Raw genomic sequence first — 11,858 nt, 5'->3', positions numbered from 1 at the left:
TGTAAAATGTTGTCTTTTGATCTTCATACCGGGCAAACCCACTGTATAAATATAACCGTCGTCCATTTTCTGTATGAATTGTATTTCACAAAGAAATCACCATGAAACAAACTCTTACGTATATCGAAAGCATTTGCCTCTTTTGCTCAGTGTTTATACATCTAATATTGCACCATGGTCAGGTATCAATTTTGTATTACGTCACAAGTATGACACAGCTACGACGGAAGACTTTATCGTTGCTTGTAACGAATTCGTCTCTAGTTCTATTTCTTATCCTGATATAATTTTTGCTTTCTATTTACATAACGAGCAATTCGACACGCTAAATAAAAAAAATCGAGACCTTGCCCAGCCAGCAGCAAAATCTAAGAGGCGACCTAGGAAACATGACGTGGCAGCTACTGTTAAGCCCCAAGTTCAGACAGCTACTATACCCAGCGAGCTAGTTACATGTACATGCACAACCGGCGTTTCAAGCCGTGGCGTATTTTCTAGGCCAAAATCAGACCCACCAGTGCCCATCGAGCCACTACCGCCATGCATGGTGGGCCATGATCAGTGTACAGGTCATTTGACAATTGTTTTGCCTGCATGATGCCCAGATAAATCTCAGCAGACCTCTCTTATGAAGTTCTATGTTTTCAACTATATGGGACAATGTAGCAAATACCAATGTCAATAAGAAACATGAATGTTTTGTATTCACTAACTCACTCTTACAATAGGTACATACCATACATAGCATCTAGTTTGAATTTTAGGTCTAATGGTGGGCAGACAACATGGCGACCCTAGCTCCCCAAGATGCCCCCAGCCCGAAGTGCAGCCAGTCGTGACCCTTATTCCCAGTCATTTAGACAAATCAGTAACATTGGTACCAACAATGAGAGGCTCTTATAGATTGATACATCATCTATCCCATCCCCACCACCTGGAGCCAGTGTCAATGATTTCAAGGACAAAAACTACATGTAAGCAAAGACGCAATGTTATAAAAAAATCAAAATTGTACATAAATTTTATTCACTTTTTGTAGATTTGTTTCCATTGCTGCATCGAATATTATCTGGTATTATCCAAGTCGTTAAGTCTTACTAAAATTTGCTTACAATCAAGAACAGATCTGCATCGCCGATAAATAAGATTATCTTCGGTAATGCAAATACAAACTCATATTGATTTTTCACGTTTAAAAACGGATTAATACCAGTTTAAAATAACAGTAAGGCCGAGATAGTTGCAGAAGCTCCCATTTCATTTCGAGGGACTAAGATGTATTTTTATCATGTCTTCGGTGAGTTATTAGATTTACAAAATATTTAGGAGGTTATTTAATTTTTTAATTTAATAAAACTGATGCAAAGACAATTAAGAAAACTTCTAAACATAAAACAACAATGGAGTTTTATCTTATTAGTATTTTGTTTTAAAGAAATGTTTTGTGTTGCAATCATGTTTAAATTCTTTATCAGCTCTGATAGGGTTTTTTGAAGTTTGTGAAATATGATTGATAAAACAGAAAATTTTAATTTGATCAAGAAATTATCAAAGACATTTTTTCCTCTTAAAACATCAAGAATAAATTAGATTTAGAATTTAACTTTAAAATGTTTATCAATTATAATTTATTTTATAGTAGAAGTGATGTGTGTAGTATTTATAATGTAAAGATGATCAAATATTTTCCATCAGGAGTTTTCAGCTTTCTGGCACTTGCACATACCCATGCTACCAATACAGAGTTCACACGAATTGAAAATGGAATATTGGACGACCTCTATGTTCATTCACAACAATCCGTTTTGTTGAACAGCATGGCATCATGCTCAGCTCATTGTTCTCAAAGCGTCGGTTGTAAGTCATATATTTGGAAGAATGCCACATCCAGCTGCGTGTTGTTGTCAACGGACATCACAAGAAACGTTTTGGACCCTTCAATTCCCCAAGACATTGCAGTATACACTAAATGTAAGTTTTCTTTAGAAATCATGTCAAAATCAATATCCAATTTGGTAAATACATTCATTTTATTCATTTTATGATATTTTATTAAACAGCCTTCATAAACGCATTTACTTATCACCGACGGGAAACAAGATAGTATGAAATTACTGTATATTAAGTCACTTTTAAATCGAAAAATATATACTTAACTCGGGCATTACATTTGGATTTTTGCTAGTAAGAATTAAGAAACATTTTAATCGCAAAAAGTGTCTGACGCAAGAAAAAAACGTTACACACAGATTCCTGTGGTTTCATCAATATTCGTTGAATTCCAATTTTCGTGGATTTCGTCTTTACGTTGATCGACGAAACTAAATGTTCATTGAAATGCAATTTCTATTAATATTTTGTACTGATGGGGTTATTGGCCACGAATTTACATATCCTTGAAACTGGGATTTTCACTTGATCCATGAAAATTAATACCCTTGAATATTAATGAAACCACAGTATTTAATATTTGCTAATTTTGTAACGTGCGAAAACGCCCGTATGTAAGGTATCCTTACTGTTTGTTAAAACACTTTTTTAATCATGAATCGATGAATAACAATTTAATTTTTCATTGCGGTTATTTGGATTATTGAAAACCTAACAGATACGAATACACCCATACTCAGAGACTTTGACCTTTAAACATACAGCATCATAATCTAAAAAATGACATTTTATTGTGTAAATCATCTGTTATTCTTGATACAGATTATCGCAGTTGCTTTGAGTTTGGATACGACAAAATTGATGGCATAAATGGATATTGTTTCAAAAATTATGGCGTAAAGAAAGCATACTCTGAAGCACAGAACACGTGTCGAAAAGATGGAGGACATCTTGTACGAATATCATCATCGACCAAACATGGACACATTCAATCGTTCATGAATCTAAAATCAAGTATGTATTAACATAGTTTTGTCATTGTTTAAAGCATGAAACTGTTTTCCCACTCATCGTAAGATCACTGGGTATCTTTTTGTCAATGGATAACGTCCTCAATCTTTGTGATTGAATTTCACGCTAAAGATTGTGCAATTTCTTGGTTATGCAAAGATGTAACGCAGTACCTAAGGCTTATAGACTTATTATAATCATATTTTGATTATAATGCCCTGAATTTTCAAAATGTGTATGTTCCTTATCAGTTGTTTATTATAGATTTTTTGAGCTTCACTCATGATCAAATCAATGCATACAGTATAGCGGGTTTTGTCCTTTTGGCGGGACACAAATGGCGGATTTGGGCATACAAAGTATGCCATTTATTTGGCAGATGTCATTTTTGTGAATCCAATTTCCTTTCATGAAAATTTTACTATTATTTTTTAAATAATGGAGAGGTTAATGTAGTTGATAAAAAACGATAGCCATGATCATGATCATGACTTGGCAAAACATATATCTATTTAAATGGAGGGTGCTTCCACATAATTTTTAACTTTTCTGGTCAATTGGGTTTTGAGAGGGTTTTTAAAGATTGTTCCTATGTATCATTCAATCAACCATTGCTAATTTGGTAGCCTAAACCCTATCTTGTTGAATGCATTTTCAACAAAAATCAAATCTTCATTTACTGAGGATGTTTTCCACTCAAAACATATTTTCTTTCTTATATTTTTTTAGAAGAAGATATTAGAATATTGTATTTCTATCTATTCCCATGTAAATTTAAAATATCAACTCACTATCGGAAGATGCAGTCACACAGAATTTAATGTTCCAACCTAACTGTTTTTAGAACAGATGCTTTTTGATTTTTTTCGTTTAACATTTTATAATGCCTTTCCCCTCATCTAGTGGCCCTATCCTTCGCCTGGCAATCATGATTTAAAACCATACCTTAAAGCGTTCACGCAAGATTCAGTATTTCTTGCTACATGTGTTATGGGAAAAAACATACTTATATATGTCAAGATGATTTTCATTCAGGTTCTAGTAAAATATCACCGCGATAACAATACTGCGACGATGTATTACGCAAATGATTAAAACACCATCACGGGATAGCGTTAAAAATACCGGATCAAGGTTGGCCATAGTGTATATCAAAATAATGAATGCTTATTCTTATATTTTTCGAGAAGAGAAATTTCAACTTCCAGTTCCACATTTATTAAGCATTATTTTTTTTATATGTGATTCACAAAGGAGAGTGCCTTTCAAATCAAAGTACTGAAGTACTGACGGGAGTTGATTTTATCGATTATCATTTATTTAAAAATCAACTTATCTTGCATGGAAATTAGTTTCAAGTCTGTATTTGAATTACGCTTTCTTCTATTATATGAATTTTTAGACTTTTCCGATCAGAATTTCGAGAAACCCCATAAGAATCATGTTGTGTAATATTTAAAGATAGATTTCAAACTATGTATTAGTAATCGAAACAATTTTAAGAATCGTATGGATCCAGGCACTATTGATATCGAACACTAGTCTCGTTCAACAAGACGCTCGGCTGTCTCCGTTAATCTCCGACAAGCAAGAGAGCCTCTCTGCTTGTCGGAGATTTACGGAGACAGCCGAGCGTCAGGTTGAACTAGACTTTATTAAACTGTGGCATAGGAACACATGGGACTACAAAAATATCTAAATTGTTCGTATTATATAAAATCTGAATATTTTCAAAGTGTTTATAGATAAGTTTCCTTGAAAACAATGCTTCAGCATACACAGAGGCGGATCCAGCAATTTGGAAAGGGGGGGGGGTCCAATTGATGAAAATCAGTAGGTGAAAAATTGTTTATTTGTCAATAAACAAGGCCTTTTGAACGTTTTCCGTGCGTAAATTTAATAAACATTTATCTCGTTAATGTCTTCGTCTATTTTAATATCAGAGTGTAAAGCATTTTTGAACGTTTTGGTTTAGGTAAGGAAGATTTGCATAATTTCTGGCCTTAAAAAAAACAAGTCTCCAGCAATGAGAACGTGCGTCTATGCTTAACAGAAAAAAACAATAAGAAAAAAATAATTCAGACCAATTACGATAAGCTATAATGAATTTTTTGGTAATAGTTCATCTGCTTTATAGATGGAATATGTGTAATGCAATTGTAAAAGCAATGTGGTAGTCCCAGGGAACTTGATGTGATCTATGTCCCCTTAAAGGGCGCGCCACATCATCCGGCACTGTACAGATGCGATCATATTCAGGAAAGTTTTGAAAAATTGTGCATTTCATAATGGTTTACATATTAACCCCTTACACGGTTTATTTTGTAACATAGTTTTCTACTCTTGGTAACAAAAAAGGTTTCTTTTGTGTTTCATGTGGGTATGAAGGTAGCTGGCATTCCAGAAAAATAGCATAACCTGCATAAGCGGGTCATGTAATTCAATTCTTTGTATTTTTCGTACGGAACGAAGTAAAACTTTTTTATTATAATTACTTGAGTTAATTAACAAAGCAATATTTTGAAAGCAGCTTTTAAAAGTAAAACGAATGCGTGTACTCGTACTTAAACGTCGTTTTACTCGATGGCTTGTCAGTTTAAGACTGTATGAACTATAATCGATTTTTTGTTTAAGAAATAGAGCAGAAAATACATTGTAGATGTTTAAAATATTATAAAACTGTGTTTTTAGCGATACTGCTTCAGTTTATGTAATATTTTTAATTTTCCACATGAGTGAACACCGGATGCTGAAGGGGAGTACTTTTTCGATAAAAAATCATTAGGGTTTTTTTTTTCATATAAGAAATACATGCAAATTACGGTATGTTGTAAGAAATTCTTTAAATAAGCAATTGTAAAAGCATTTCTTTCAGATAATTACAGTATTTATATTATAAATGGGAAACATTGCCTTTAAATAGGCATTACAAGTTTTAAAAAAAAATCATATGTCCCAGAGAAAGGGGGGTTCCGACCCCCGGACCCCCCCCCCCTCCTCTGGATCCGCCAATGATACATTACATCGAGAATTTCTCTATTAGTTTAAAGAACTAAGTCTTGTCAGCGGTGATGATTTGTGTTTAGGTCCAAACACTGTTTCACTTTCGGTTTGCCAGAGTAAGTGCATAAGAGAGTTGATTAAAATCAACTTACAAAAACTAATTAATGTATTTGTTTAAACAGTTTTGGGAATGTACGTTGACGGTACTGATCTTACTGACGGAACATGGCGTCTTTCGGATGGGAGATCAATGTTTCTGAATTGGCGGCCGGGCGAGCCATCCGGTAATGATCACTGTGTCATGATGTTTGATGACGGGACAAACAACGATATACCGTGCGATGTGACGATATCCTTTCTTTGTGAAAGACAGCTCAACATATAGAACGTATTTCAACACACGTAAAAGGAGAAAATGTTTTTGTTTATTAAATAGGCTCTTATAATGGCATATGTATTAAAGAAAGAGATGGCACCAGTTGATTATCATTATTTTCCCCTTATATGATAAATTAATTCGAGATAACGAAGTTTGACTGTAACTAGTAAGTAGTTAAGAAAGAAAATGCACCTATATGCTCTCAAATATATTGATCGCTTTATAAAGTCTTGGTGGGAGGGCAGAACAAAAATATAGGGAAATGAAGTAAACAGTGTACCCCTACAAAAAAGTTTAGTCTTATATCTTGCATAGGGTTTTCTTATTTTTGGTAAAAATGGTATTCCATAAAGGTAAAATGTCGAAGATTAAGTGTATGGAAAAATAAGTGAATAATTATATAACTAAATATTTATCCAACTGAAACTTCACCCTCAGGCTTTTTATTTAGAAATTAACTTCAAAAAATCTACGTAACAATCGGCTGCGACGAAAAATACGTTGGGACATAGAGAAGGACAAATGCTCGATCTGTTGTACTCAGGTTGATTGGCCCTGTCGTGCGGATCTGTTTATGAACTACCCTTAGATTGTTTTTTTTCTGTAAATCTAACCTGTTATATGTATCCGCCTTTGATCTATGATCCGTCAGTGAACTGTGATCCGTGTGCTAGTACCGTCCCGTCGAACTGTCCTGTCATCTCCGTTGCCATTCAATCAACTGAAGAGTTGTTAACCTTTGTTAAGATTAATTCGTTCTGTATTTGTTTATCGTCTTTTAATATTCAATCATGTTATCTATTAATATGTAAAGGTTAATAGTTTTGACTGGTGTCTTTTGTAAGAGTCGCTTAAGTTTTAGAATTGAGAACATTCTTTCGGCTATGTTTAGATTTCTTCATTTGTCGCACGTTACACTGTAATTTTTCAAAAAGTTCAAAAATATGTAAAAAAAATATTAACATTTTCAAATGCAAATTGGCTGATACAATTAAAAAAAACAAACAGGGTTTGCGATGATGAAGATGGATATACAAATATAGTTAATTATTAGGATATATACATTCTATTTTCATGTTTTCGTTCTGAAACATCTCTTCCAAAACAACTATGGCATCTAGTTTTAATATGTTGATATAGGAAAGAACATAATAAAAACTTGAATTTTTACAGTAATTGTAAATAAAGCAATGAATGAAATCAGTTTATATGATACGATGAATTAATTTAGATCTGTGTATTTTTTCCTATATGATATGTAAACAACAAATAACCTGCTTGTTGTTTTAACAACGTTATAAGCGTAAAATAATGTTTTAGATACCGGAATTTTTCTACCATAGTTATAAGATATTGAAACTTTTCACTGGAAGCATTATGCAAAATAAAAAAAAAATCAATAATACCAGTTTGTTAAAAACAACAATCAAATAAATCAGAAATGTAATTTTCTCTATATAATGGGTATAGAAGCGTTGATAATCATACTTCTGTGTACTTTTCTATGATGATACATTTATATATAAAAATAAATTGTTCTTTCGCTTAGCTTGAAATACTCTCTTTGCTACACTGTTTGTCCACGGTACATATGTATTCATACATCGAAGCTACTCACTACAAGAAATCTACATCTCTTACGTTTACATTGTATTTTTGGAACTGTTTTGACATGAATTAGGCAAATCAAATCACTTTTTTCATCCTTGATAATAGTGTGCAAATAAGATAAATATCTCTAAAAATTAATCAAACTTTAAGTGTCAGACTTTGAAATAAAATCAAAATACAAAGCGGACAACAAAACTCTGCCCATTTTATTGTGTATATATTGATGACAACACGATGAAGTGTTGGGCTGTCCCATGCTTTTTTAAATACCGTTATAAAACGTTGATGAATTAAAATATTGACGATCACTTAATGCATGGAAAAAAAGTAAAAGAGAAAACCGCGTTAAATTACTTCAAAATGAGGAATGTTAATTATAAATTAAATGCATAATATCCGCTAGAGTATTGGAAAAGAATTTTAAAGCAAGAAGACAAAAGTCAAATTATTACATACACTGTACATATATTTCTACGTGGTAAAACGTGAATACCAGCTAACGAAATGTTTATGAAGTTAAATTGCTTAAAATGTTTATATACTAGTTTTGCCACATCATAAAAGCTTTTTAAAGCATCATTTGATTTGTCGCGTGACATAGAATACTACATGTAGGTGCAGTCCTCTGAATAATAGAACATTTTATGAACAACAAAATGTATTTAAAAAAAACAGACGGCGTTAAGGTACAATAATTTTACAATCTTTAATGGATTTTTTTAGGATAACAAAATTTAAATAGACAGAGTTAGAGAAACAAAATGTTAAAACATAATATCGCTAGCATGACTGTCACGATCAGATGTTTTGATTAACAAATCATTAGTGCACAAATTAATAAGATATAAGTTGACTGGTTTCCCAGAACAAAAACAGACATTTTGCATAGATAAGAAAACTGAAACAATCTTAGCCTAAATTCATATACATAATAAATTGAATAATTAGTTACATAGTTTTGTTGTGACCGGGTACGGGATGATACCTGATTAGTATAATTCATACCTTTCGAAGCGAAGCCGAGCTGGGTATGAAATTTACTAACCAGGTATCATCCCGTACCGGGTCACTACATGACTACGGAACGATTATATGTTACTGACTTTTTTGTGTAAATGACATAAAGATAACTAAACAATAAAAATCAATCGTTTTATAATAAAGTTACAATACCTTACCTGACGTTACAATAGTCTAAGAATGACGTCATAATGCTCAAAGGGGGTTATATTTCTTACTAACTGTGTATAGGATATACATTGTCTCGATGTGACTGTTGTTCGCTAATATGAGGGAAAAGGAGAGGCCATTTGTTTTTCAAAATGACAGCTTTGACAAAATGTACGTGGATACGCCGGAAAAAACAAATAGGTTATTTTTAACATTCTACTACAGTTATTGCCGAGATTCAAGAGATGCCGCGGACATTATTCTCCAATATACAACGAATGTCATCAGTAAATTATCAGATCAGAAATACTTTTTTGTCTCGCACTGATCCTGAAAGTACAATTTCCAACCGTAAACAGCTTTAAAACCAAGTCAATTTCACGTGTTACTTCAAGTCAAAACGATGTGTATTGCCTCAAATGTTCATTTATAAGAGATCAATGCTGCTGTTCCTCAGACCTCCCTTGCACATTTTCATTGTTTGTTTTTACATAAAATATATAACGTGTAGTAGTAATAATCGTATTAAATCGACCTTAAATATTAGGAATATGATTTAAAGATACTTTATAAATAAGTGTAGAGTATTTAAGAAAGAAAAACTCTGTCGTCTGCATGTGATTCCTTTGATTGATACACATGTAAACATTAATAACACAACCGTTGGGGTCACAGGGAACAGTCGTAAAAATGACCTAAATCGCCTCTCTATAGGTGGAACGATTTGTAGAAATACTGAGCTATTAGTAGAATAGAAATAAAGTTCTTGTTATCGTGAATGTTGCAGGATAACCTCCTCGGTCTCAAAATGTATTTTGAAATATAAGGTTTCGGCTAACACCTCGGCTTTTATATTTCAAAACAACATTTCTCGACCTCGGAAGTTATTTTGCAACATTCACAAAAAACTGGTACTTTATTTCTTTAATATAACTAGGCTTCTCAGCAGCAATTTTTTGTCATAATTGAAAACTATATACCCTATCAATTGCGAGAGAATATAATACTTGCTTTTGAAACGCACGAATCAATATGTCAAACAAGTTTAGTTGAATTCTGTATGATGCTTTAATAAAGCCAAAAAAATCAATACATTAATTTATTTCTAAAACCAATATGGATGTTGCTATATTTATTGCTAAAACTTTAGAATTCTAGATTTTAATTAAAACGTAAATAAACCAACATTATTAAAGATAAAAGTCATATTGATTTCTTTACTTCAATGTATTTATATATATATATATATATATATATATATATATATATATATATATATATATATATATATATATATATATATATATATATATATATATATATATTACGGATGTAATAGCCGTCAGGCTCTCGGGCTGATATACAGCGACCGAGAGCTAATATAGGATGCGATAAAATTATTTGCATGTTATGATTTTTATATCATATATGCTAATAGAAAATATCAAAGAAACAATAAATAACACCATGTGATGAATGATTATTGTTTAATAACCGCTCTGTGTCTATATATTTTCTATCTCTGATAAACGTCCCTGGAATTTTTGCGCCAGTTCTTTGTATACCAAGTTTCACCGTTCAACTTCGATCCCCGAGTATATCGTTGTAGTGTCCCGGAATTATTCTTTCCGGATTTGTTGGTTTTTACTTTTCATTTATTGACTGTATTCCGGGTGATCAAAGGCATCAGTGCCAACCTCGTGGGTTCCAGAACCCAGCATATTTTACTGTCTTTAAAGCCACCTATGAAGTAAGTTTTGTGCCTTTTCATTTATTACGATGCATAACACTCGTTTCCTACTCATATATAATTTTTAACTGTCATATAGAGTCATCGAGCATTTGGCGCGTTTTTACCTGCCATTGTTTTGGTCGTTAATTTTGCATGCATTACATTGCATTGATTGATACTTGCATTTTTAATACATTTATAAACATGATAGGGATAAACTATTTTAATGTCCGTTTATGAATTCATGGAAATGCTTTCGATCGAATAGCTCTTTGAGATTTGTTAAAATTCAAAACTATGGAAGCCCACTCTTGTCATATTTTTATTGTGTATGTTTTATATTGAGATACTGTTTATATTTTGTATTGTTTGTTTGTAGTTTTTCACCCTCTCCGGGGGTTTGGATGCAATAAAACCTTGAACATTGCACAGTGAAAAATTCATAGCCGAGCTAGTGATTAAATGAATGGAAGGTTCAACGACAAACATCAGCCAGATAAGTCCACCTTCAGCCATGTCTTCAGGAAGAAGGTCTTCCTCCATAGCTTCAGAGCTAGCCAGACACCGGGCCAAACTAGAAGCGGCAAAAGTGCGGGGAAAATATCTTCAACAAGAATATGAAATGGAAAGACAAAAAGCCATACTTGACCGAGACCTTAAGGTACTTCAGTGCAAAAGAGAGATGGAGGAAGCACAGATTGAAATGAACAGTCTAGAAGGTTTAGATGAAGTACCTGATGAGAATTTTACAGATAAAGAATACCAAAACCTTCAGCAAGTTGCTCAGGAGAGAGTCGAGGAGTTTGTACAACAGCAGTCGGAGTTGAAGACTGGATCAGAGAAAAAGGCACATAGTGTCGTACCAAACAACATTACACTGTCTCCTATGACGCCAGCATTCGTTCCAAAAGAAGACTCGAGCAATGGACATATTAATGAAGTGTCTAAGTTCCTTGCAAAGAAAGATTTATTGTGGTGTCGACTCACAAAATTTGACGACCGCCCAGAATACTTCACAGGATGGAAAACAAGTTTTAAAAACATTGTGAGTGAACTGAACTT

The sequence above is a fragment of the Magallana gigas genome, chromosome 4 (assembly GCF_963853765.1).
Source record: "Magallana gigas chromosome 4, xbMagGiga1.1, whole genome shotgun sequence".
In the NCBI taxonomy this organism is placed as follows: domain Eukaryota; kingdom Metazoa; phylum Mollusca; class Bivalvia; order Ostreida; family Ostreidae; genus Magallana; species Magallana gigas.
Note: the sequence above shows the minus strand (reverse complement) of the source record.